The sequence below is a fragment of the Pelophylax lessonae genome (genome assembly GCF_965119305.1).
Source record: "Pelophylax lessonae genome assembly, chromosome: 4".
NCBI classification, from domain to species: domain Eukaryota; kingdom Metazoa; phylum Chordata; class Amphibia; order Anura; family Ranidae; genus Pelophylax; species Pelophylax lessonae.
The window spans coordinates 662,151,375-662,162,240 of record NC_138771.1 but is presented as its reverse complement, the minus strand read 5'-3'; positions in this window follow the sequence as shown (position 1 = coordinate 662,162,240).

The window sequence follows — 10,866 nt, the reverse complement described above, 5'->3', positions numbered from 1 at the left end:
GGAGGAGGAGGACGGCCACACTCCAATATGCAGTCCGAGGCAGCGAGCCATTTGAGCAGCTGAAAATTGTGGATCGTAAGTAGAAAATAAAAATGTTAGAAATTTCTAATCTCTAATCACATTTTACAGAGCCCCCTTTACATCGGAGTCTCCAGACTTACTACACTGTAAGAGGGAAGTGTGAAGACTCTGATATAAGGAGAGTTTGGGAACCATTATTTGAGGGGGGAAGCTGGGGACTCTGGTGTAAAAGGGAACTCTGTGTTCCCCAAAGCTCCCCCATACATCTGAGCTTACAGAGACCCTCTTACACTTCCCTTCCTCAGTCCACCACAGTCAAGGGCACAACAAGTCCCACTGCAGAAGGCTACCTGCTTGGACTTGTAATCCTCTCTGTAGGGGAATGAGGAAATACTGCCTGCTATGCTAAGACTTGTAGTGCCCTCTGTTAGGGACTAAGGATTCCTCAGTCCTCAACATTCTAGGGCACTATAAGTCTCAGCATAGTGGGCTGTCATACCTCAGTCCCTCACAGCTCGGGTCAAAAACAACACAGTTAAACATCTAAAGGACAACTCCAAACAAAACTACCAATAATGGACAGAGTCCATATGCTCTATAATGTCAAAGACCCGCTACCACTCACCTTCCACCTCTGGTGCTGTCATTGTGTAGGGCAAAGGGCTCCATCTACACCATGTTTGGCTTTCATGTCAGATAGGCAGGACTTGCTCAGCTCCACTCTCTTCCTTGGCAATTGACTCTGGCGTCATTGTGGATCTTTCCTCCTCTAGAAAACCCCCAGGGGCCCTCTCCTTGTCCCCCAGCCACCCAGGGCCTTCTTCTCCTCCTCCTCCACCAACCATTTTCAGACTCTTCCAACTTCCCTGGGGCTACTCAACCACTTTGCATAGTGGACACAACAAATCTATGACCAGCCTGCAAAATATCAAGTCTGGGCCTGGTTACCTGTATGTTCCGGGTCCAGGGCGGAGCTCTCCTCCCAGAGCAACAACTGATGATAGCAGAGTGAGTTGACCGGCCAGTCACTTCCTACTGGTGCAGGTACACACCTACCGATTCCTCCACATCTTAGGATAACATGATCAGACGGCCAATCCCCAGGCAGAGAAGGAGGAGTAAGTGTCAGCGGACAACAGACACCTGGCAGACGCAGTGAAGGGACTGCAGCACACTGCTGCAACTTTTTGATCCGAGGATTGAAAGCAATCTTTTACTTGGGAGATTTCCCTGACTGCGCCCTTCGAAATGTTGGTGCTCCGCCACTGGCCGCAAGGCCCCTGTAGGTGCGAGGCCTTAGGCGCCCGCTTAATTTGCATGGTGCCCTCCTGTTTTAAAACATGGTCAATGCATCTCATTGGTGTAAGTGCACTTCTATGTTCTGAATTGTAGGGGCATTGAGTATGGTGCTAGCATGATGAGAGGTTACTGCCTATTTGTGTCCATAAATAATATATAATGTTTTTCTTTTATTTTAGAAACCAGTGATCAGGATGTTGCGGCTCAGCCTTCTCAGGCCCCCTGTAAGTAATGTGGATGTGCTGGTGTGTTGTGTATTAGGTCGAACTTGGAGGAATGATTGTTTGTTTTGTTTTCTTTTGTGGTTGATGTAACTTCAGCAAGAGAGGAGCCTCAGGCAGGGCCGAGTCGCCTGGATCCGGGCCAGGAACAAACTGTTGGCCAAGAAGAGGCCAATTGGTCCGACTCGGATGAGGACCTGGGCTCTCCTCAAAGGGGAAGTAAGTATTCTACATGTGTTTGTGTGTTCAATGTGTCCTGGTAAATATAAGGGCTGTAATATATATATTTTGACATTGGGGTTTTGTAGCAGCTGACATTGAGGATGTTTGTTGTGGAGGACTGGGGAAGAGGGGCCACTGCTTACCCAGTCCACTGTAACTACTACCTTCAATGTTTCCAGACTACTTTCTGTGTGCCTTTATCAAATAGCTTTTGTTCAAGGATTGTATTTGTGTCTTTGTGTTTCTAGGAGATACAACGCCATCCCCCCATGAAGGGACACCATCCCCCCATGTAGGGTCTCCCCCATCCTCCCCCACTCCAGGCTCCCCTGAACTAGTCTGTAAGTACCTAAAATTAGATTCTCACATGAATTGTGTGTGCTAGGATGATGTGTATCTAGGATAATCTAAGTTGGAGTCAAAGCAAGTGTAGTTTTGCTATATGTGACAGGAAGGTTGGTCATGAAACACTCTTGCTTAACCTTCATGTTTGAAAGGTGGTTTTGGGGAGCTTTACAGGACATGTTATCTTTTGTAAGTTATCTCAAGCCACCCTATTCTAAATTGGTGTTAGTTTCTCTACATTGGAAATGGTGTGCTTTGTACTTGTAAATTTTTAGGGGACATTGTAATTTAATCATGTCCTGATTTAGTCAACACTGAAAATGTGTGTTTGTCAATCTTTCATAAATACTCTTCCTCGGTAATGTACCACATTCCAGTTCACAATTTGTGTTCTTTTTGTGCAGTTTCTCCAGAGCCAGCCACGCCATCCACTTCAGGGGCCCCAAAAAAACCTGATGATGGTAAGTTGTGTGCTTTTCCAGTAATGTGTCTACTTAGTAAGTGGAGAAATGCTAACTGTGTATGTCCCCGCTCAGGCTTCAAGTTGTTCTAAAGGCAGCGGGTTCTTTATGTGAATGCATTCTATGCATTAGTATTCCAAGTGATAGGTGTGCATATTCCCCCTAAGACTTACTGGGACCATTTTTTACGGTCCAAATGTTTGCACTAATACTTGTCTGGAACAGACTCCCCCTCCTCCTTAACTGAGGTGACAGCATGCCAATATTGCCTCCTGATGCTGTCACTCCTAATCATTGAGACCAATGGAAGGGAGGGGGGCAAGGCTGGCTCACAGCCTAGTGCCTGAACAGGCACAGGGTGCTTGGCTTCATCTCATGTGCCTCCATAGCAAGCTGCCTGCTGTGGGGTCAAACAACAGGAGGGAGGTGCCTAGAGGTGTGTACAGGGGCCATGTAAAAAGGAGGATTGTTATTTCTCTTGTCCCCAAAAACCTAGAGAGTGTAAGTCTAACCTGATTAGTTTTCCGCAGCCCTCCCAAAATGATATGTTTCCAACACTTAGAACAGGCAGGGCTGAGGCACCAAAAACATCAGAAAAACACAATCAGCACAAAAGCAGGGAGTACGTATCCTTAACGCTACAAGCTTCACCCAGAAGAATGACGCTTGCACTGTACAAATCTGCATCACCACCATATCAATGTCTAAATAAAACTTTCAGGGAAATGTGGAGGGGTAATGAGTGGGTGTTAGAGCGTTTTCATGACTGCGTAACCTACAGTTAGCGTGAGTCCATTTGTTGATAAACTTTTTCTTCTCTCTTAACACAGCTGGGATGGCGGAAAGGAGATCAGGGGAGCAGACACATCTGCTCCGTCCAGAACTGGCCCTCAAAATTCCTAAGGGTGAGTCTCTACTATGTGTCAGGTTCAATCTATAGACAGTAAGAGTGAGAGAGAACGCTCCACAGATTCCAATGGTGATAGAGATAAATGTGTGCACATGTATCGTGTTGACCAATTGAACCCAAAACACCTTACATTCTTCAAAATGATTGCTTGTGTTTACATGCAGAAAAGCATTTTACTTAGCTTTGGTGGAACTGCTACTAACATTCCAAGCCATCTTATGTAACCTTTTGAACAATTTGCTGTGAAAGTTTGAGTTTAAGGTTTACAACAGCAATTTAGCATATTTGCTTCAGAGTGTTGATAAAAGCCAACCAATAGACTCCTAAGCATATTTGTTGAGGCACATTAATTACAATCCTTGTTTGGATCATTTTGCCTAAAACTAATTGTCATGTTTTTTTCTACCCAGGGCACACCCACCTCACCTACGAGGTCCTCCTGGATTATATGAGGTGGTGCGGAGACCGAATTCTATATTTGGAACACCTTTGTGGCGTGGATCCAGACCCTAAGGAGCCATTCGTTAGGAATGTCACACCTTTAAAAAGATCCTAGTATTTTTTTTTTGTGGTTTGTTTACTTATGTTGCACGTTGCAACACAAAGAAATGTCCCATTTGTAATTGTTGCCCATTATAAACAAAAATCTAACAAAAAAATCAAAAACAGTTTAAAAAAAAACCCTTTTTTTGGGACCCAAAAAAAAAAAAAAAAAAAAAAAGCCTTGTTTTTGGCAACCAAAAAAAATATAAAAATTTATAAAAAACCCTTTTTTTGGGGACCCAAAAAAAAAAAAAAAAAAAAAAAGCCTTGTTTTTGGCAACCAAAAAAAATATAAAAATTTATAAAAAACCCTTTTTTTGGGGACCCAAAAAAAAAAAAAAAAACAAAAAGCCTTGTTTTTGGCAACCAAAAAAAATATAAAAATTTATAAAAAACCCTTTTTTTGGGGACCCAAAAAAAAAAAAAAAAAAAAAAAGCCTTGTTTTTGGCAATGAAAAAAATATAAAAATTTATAAAAAACCCTTTTTTTGGGGACCCAAAAAAAAAAAAAAAACAAAAAGCCTTGTTTTTGGCAACCAAAAAAAATATAAAAATTTATAAAAAACCCTTTTTTTGGGGACCCAAAAAAAAAAAAAAAACAAAAAAAGCCTTGTTTTTGGCAACCAAAAAAAATATAAAAATTTATAAAAAACCCTTTTTTTGGGAACCAAAAAAACCAAAAAAAAACAAAAAATGCCTTGTTTTTGGCAACCAAAAAAAAAATGTTTACAAAAAAGCCTTGTTGTTTTTATGGCAACCGACAAAACCAAAAATGTTTACAAAAAAGCCTTGTTGTTTTTATGGCAACCGACAAAACCACAAATGTTTACAAAAAAGCCTTGTTGTTTTTATGGCAACGGACAAAACCACAAATGTTTACAAAAAAGCCTTGTTGTTTTTATGGCAACGGACAAAACCACAAATGTTTACAAAAAAGCCTTGTTGTTTTTATGGCAACCGACAAAACCACAAATGTTTACAAAAAAGCCTTGTTGTTTTTATGGCAACGGACAAAACCACAAATGTTTACAAAAAAGCCTTGTTGTTTTTATGGCAACCGACAAAACCAAAAATGTTTACAAAAAAGCCTTGTTGTTTTTGGTAACAAACTAAACCAAAAATGTTTACAAAAAAGCCTTGTTGTTTTTATGGCAACGGACAAAACCAAAAATGTTTACAAAAAAGCCTTGTTGTTTTTGGTAACAAACTAAACCAAAAATGTTTACAAAAAAGCCTTGTTGTTTTTATGGCAACCGACAAAACCAAAAATGTTTACAAAAAAGCCTTGTTGTTTTTATGGCAACCGACAAAACCACAAATGTTTACAAAAAAGCCTTGTTGTTTTTATGGCAACGGACAAAACCACAAATGTTTACAAAAAAGCCTTGTTGTTTTTATGGCAACGGACAAAACCACAAATGTTTACAAAAAAGCCTTGTTGTTTTTATGGCAACCGACAAAACCACAAATGTTTACAAAAAAGCCTTGTTGTTTTTATGGCAACGGACAAAACCACAAATGTTTACAAAAAAGCCTTGTTGTTTTTATGGCAACCGACAAAACCAAAAATGTTTACAAAAAAGCCTTGTTGTTTTTGGTAACAAACTAAACCAAAAATGTTTACAAAAAAGCCTTGTTGTTTTTATGGCAACGGACAAAACCACAAATGTTTACAAAAAAGCCTTGTTGTTTTTATGGCAACCGACAAAACCAAAAATGTTTACAAAAAAGCCTTGTTGTTTTTGGTAACAAACTAAACCAAAAATGTTTACAAAAAAGCCTTGTTGTTTTTATGGCAACGGACAAAACCAAAAATGTTTACAAAAAAGCCTTGTTGTTTTTATGGCAACGGACAAAACCACAAATGTTTACAAAAAAGCCTTGTTGTTTTTATGGCAACGGACAAAACCACAAATGTTTACAAAAAAGCCTTGTTGTTTTTATGGCAACGGACAAAACCAAAAATGTTTACAAAAAAGCCTTGTTGTTTTTATGGCAACGGACAAAACCAAAAATGTTTACAAAAAAGCCTTGTTGTTTTTATGGCAACCGACAAAACCACAAATGTTTACAAAAAAGAATTGTTTTTGTGAAAACCTTCCAAAAAATGATGTCAAAACATAAAAAATGTTTAAAATGTTTATCTAAATTAAATTTAAGTATGTTGCTCTTTGCAACACAAATGTTACATTGGCAATTTAGTTCATTCTATTATATATTGTAATATATTTTTTGTACGCTACAGTTGGTAGACACCCACATGTGTTATTAAAACATTTATTTTATTACCCAAGTTTTCTTTTTGGTGTACACATCGAATGTCTTTTGTGTTGTATTTGTTTACTTGAGTGGTGTGGTCTGTAATTGTTAGTATGTTGGCTTTGGTTTATGTTAGCCTTGAGACTTGTTTTGAAGCTACATTTGAAGGGAGACCTTTTCTTGGGTCGTTATGTGAACATTGAGTTATCTAAATTTACATGAAATCATATGTTTGGAGATCGAGAAGCACGTGTGTATAAATGCCTACATTAACCAGGGCCATTACTTGGCCACCAACACTCCTAAAAAACCAAAGAGCAAACACAAACTAATCATTTTGCATAAAATTTTATTTCATCCCCAAAAAAAGCACTATAAGAAATCATATTGTGCCACCCTCAAATTTAAAAAAAAAATGGCCCCACAAATTGGCCAATGTAACAATCATTAACAAAACCAAAAAAAAAAAAAAAAAAGAAATTAAGTTGGTGGTGGTGGTGGTGACTGAAGCAGTGTGGTGAGCAATGGAAAGGTTCCTGCCATCAAATGGTGGGCCAATAGTCCCATCTGCTCTGGGGTTAGCCTTAGAGTTCTGGTAAAGTGGCCCATTAGAATCAGATCCCGTGTCTGAGGCTGCTGCTGATGCAGGGTGTTGAACCCTGGAAATGTCCCAGACTGAAGATCTTGTGCCAATAGTCCCATCTGCTCTGTGCTCAGCCTAAGAATTTGGGTAACGTGTGCCATTACCATGAGATGGGATCGTTGCTGCTCCAAGGCTATTTGATGCTGCTGGTGGTGCAAGGGTTGTGAAGATGTGTGGGGAGTGGTGGTTGATTGGTTGTTGTGGTCCACGGTGCGGGGGCAAACGACATGTCGCATTGGTGACAAAAAAGAAGAACGGCCTGGGGAGGAGTGAAGTGATAAAGGTGTGGAGGGAATGTAGTCAGGTGGAAGGGGTACTGTGGAACCAGTGCGCATTGAGGTTGTGCAGGAGGATTGCTCATTGAGGGGTGTGGGAGTCCGAACGGAGTGTGAAGTGCTAGGAGTGGCTACAGGAGGAATTGTCCCATCCCCAGCTGCCTGACAAGTGGCCAACACTGGCATTACCCTCCCACTACCACAACCTGCAGTGGCAGGTGAGTGAGATGTTTGGGAGGGCTCTGCCAATGGGGCATCTTCAGATCCAAACAGGCATTGGCGTGTGGCCAGCACCTGAGTGTCAACACTTTGCCGATCCCGTTGATGCTGGTCTGCTAAACTTACCAAGCTGTTACGCATATCCTGTTGAACCTGTAACATATCCTGGTGAACCTGTACCATTGTTGCTACAGATTCCTGTATGAGCCCGAGCAGACGTACTGCCTCAGTAGATTGCTGAGTACGCCTCCTTAACTCATTTTGGACCTGATACTCATCAAGCAGCCTCTCGGCTACATCCAGCATAGATGGACGAAGTTGGGTAGGTGACAATCCCTCTGCATCTAAGGCTACCTGAAAGCAGAAGAAATAGACCAAATCATTATCAAACATCATGACTAAATATTTCAGATTAGTTTGACAACTTAACACCCCAAGCAGAACGTTGAAAAGTTTGATGTGCTTCTAATGAGTACTTGTTCATTGTAAGATTATCCAAGCTAGCAACACTTCTGATAATGGGTACATATTATATTGGTAGGACTAATATGACAAAGGCAAAAAAGATTCAACATGAAGGTGTTCCCAATTAACCCTGGTGTGGTAGGTTGTTTATGCTTTTGGTAAATCTGTTACTACACCAATGACTTTATACATCTACGTATGTTGTCTAAAATCTTGCCATCAATCGGCTAGAGGACAACCCAACCAAACGATACCCATGAATTTGGACCTGGAAAATCAAAGACGGGCCGGACTTTAAAGATCCTGGATGTTTTTGGAACATTAGTGGCACACCAAATTATAACATAATTCCCTGATGTTCAAGATAGAACTCTTGTTGTGCTGGTGCATCGTCAGAATGTCATAGCACTAATTTAACACACACAATGTAAGCCACATCTAGTCCAAAATCAATGCTACCATTGAAATGTTACATGTGCACCTTGTTCCCTTATATCACATACCACAGCACTGGATGCAGAATCGTCGCCAGCTCCTGATCCAACTCCAGCTGCAACGTCAAGAGGGGCCTGATGTTCTTTTAAAAAAAAAAAAAAAAAAACATGTTTAGTACATAACCTTAGTCAGTAATGATTATGGCCAGATTGCCCTCCTAGCTTCATGAATGAAGCATTGAGGCCAAACATTCAAAAGTGCTTTCCTGGGCTCATAGGACACTTGCTAAACCCTCCCAAAGGTTAAGAAGGCTTGGTCTGCCTACTAATGACGGCACCCATTAATGCTGTCAACTGTGTTTTGCAGGGTAAACATCTAAAAGGCAACACTCTTTCCTAAGAAAAAACATGTGTGTTAATGGGGTTAATAAGATTCAAAAAAACATTATTTGACTAGACATACCAACACCTTCCTCCAGGCCTAGCTGCACTGGGTGTGTTCCCTGCTGCGGATCTTCTGTAAAGGACATAGCAATATGAGCTATCTTGGCCAAAAAAAAACATCTACATTGTTTGGCACAGTATGATATTGGACCTACCAGGAGGAGGGTCAGCACTGATGTCAACACCTGTGAGTCCGTCTGGTTCGCCAAGCTGCATGGGCTGTGGAGGGGCTGAGATCCGTGCTACAGATGAACAAATTGCAGGTTGGGGAAAACAAAAAAAGGACAATTGGAAGGGCAAGTATCACATTCTCTTAATGTCACACATAGGATAGTAGTTAATCTTTTCCAAACAACTCACACAATTGACATCCAAGATAATATCCTACCTCGGTGCAAAGCATCCGAATCTAAGTCCTCTCTGGTAAAGATGGTATCGGGTCCTATGATGTTCAAGAAAGGTAATTGATAATCCCAGAGAGAACTTCGTGCACGTTCATCCAGCCGACCTTGACGGTCATAAAGACCCTCCGCAGCCCATGCAATTAGCTTCTTCCGAACGGACCCACAGATGTCGTTGACCTTCTTCCGCACACTGTCACGGTGGCGAGGTGCTTCACCCAGTGCATTTACAGCATCCCGGATTTCATCCCACAATCTGTTCTTCTCTGTTACTGAGTAAGACGCGGCCCTGGTCCCATGTATCGCCTGATATCTGGCCATATAGGCGTGGACCAGGGCACAGCACTGATTGTGGGTGAAACGGGGAAGCCGGGTTAATGTGGACAAGCTGACTCTGGTGGACGGACCCTCTCCAGGACTACTGTCAGAAGAGCCAGCTTGTCCACTTGGTGTGTTAACACCTCCCCCGGCTTCCTCCTCCGGGATGGGGATGGTGGACTCCCTCATGGATACAGCTGGAGCCTCCCTCACACCAGAGCCAGACGATCTGCCCACCCTGCCCCCCCTGCCCCCCCTGGCCCCCCTGGCCCCCCTGGCCCCCCTGGCCCCCCTGGCCCTTCTCATCCTTCCAGTGGGTGGGGCCATGGGAGCACGAGGTGGGCAGAGAATCTGGCTGTCCAGCAGCAGCAAAGAGCCCCAAACTCCTAAATCTGAAATGACAAAAGAGAAAACAGAAAAAACAGGATTTGCAGATTGCTCTTCATATACAGTATAATTAGTGAACAGTTACAGAACACACTTACCTAATGGCACAAACAGACTTGGTCGTGGTGGTGGTGGTAGTAGTGGGCAAAGAGCAGAAGAGGCTGCAAAGAAAAGGAAAAAAAAAAAACACATAAGAAAACGCATATGGGTACAAATCACACGAGGCCCTCCAAACACTTACCTAATGGCACAAACACGGTGGTGGTGGTGGTGGTGGCAAAAAAAGCAGAAGAGGTTGCAAAGAAATGTACCAAAAAAACACATAAGAAAACGCATAGGGGTACAAATCACACGAGGCCCTCCAAACACTTACCTAATGGCACAAACACAGTGGTGGTGGTGGTGGTGGTGGTGGCAAAGAGCAGAAGAGGCTGCAAAGAAATGTAAAAAAAAAAACACATAAGAAAACTCATAGGGGTACAAATCACACGAGGCCCTCCAAACACTTACCTAATGGCACAAACACAGTGGTGGTGGTGGTGGTGGTGGTGGCAAAGAGCAGAAGAGGCTGCAAAGAAATGTAAAAAAAAAAACACATAAGAAAACTCATAGGGGTACAAATCACACGAGGCCCTCCAAACACTTACCTAATGGCACAAACACAGTGGTGGTGGTGGTGGTGGTGGTGGTGGTGGTGGTGGTGGTGGTGGCAAAGAGCAGAAGAGGCTGCAAAGAAATGTAAAAAAAAAAACACATAAGAAAACTCATAGGGGTACAAATCACACGAGGCCCTCCAAACACTTACCTAATGGCACAAACACAGTGGTGGTGGTGGTGGTGGTGGTGGTGGTGGTGGCAAAGAGCAGAAGAGGCTGCAAAGAAATGTAAAAAAAAAACACATAAGAAAACTCATAGGGGTACAAATCACACGAGGCCCTCCAAACACTTACCTAATGGCACAAACACAGTGGTGGTGGTGGTGGTGGTGGTGGCAAAGAG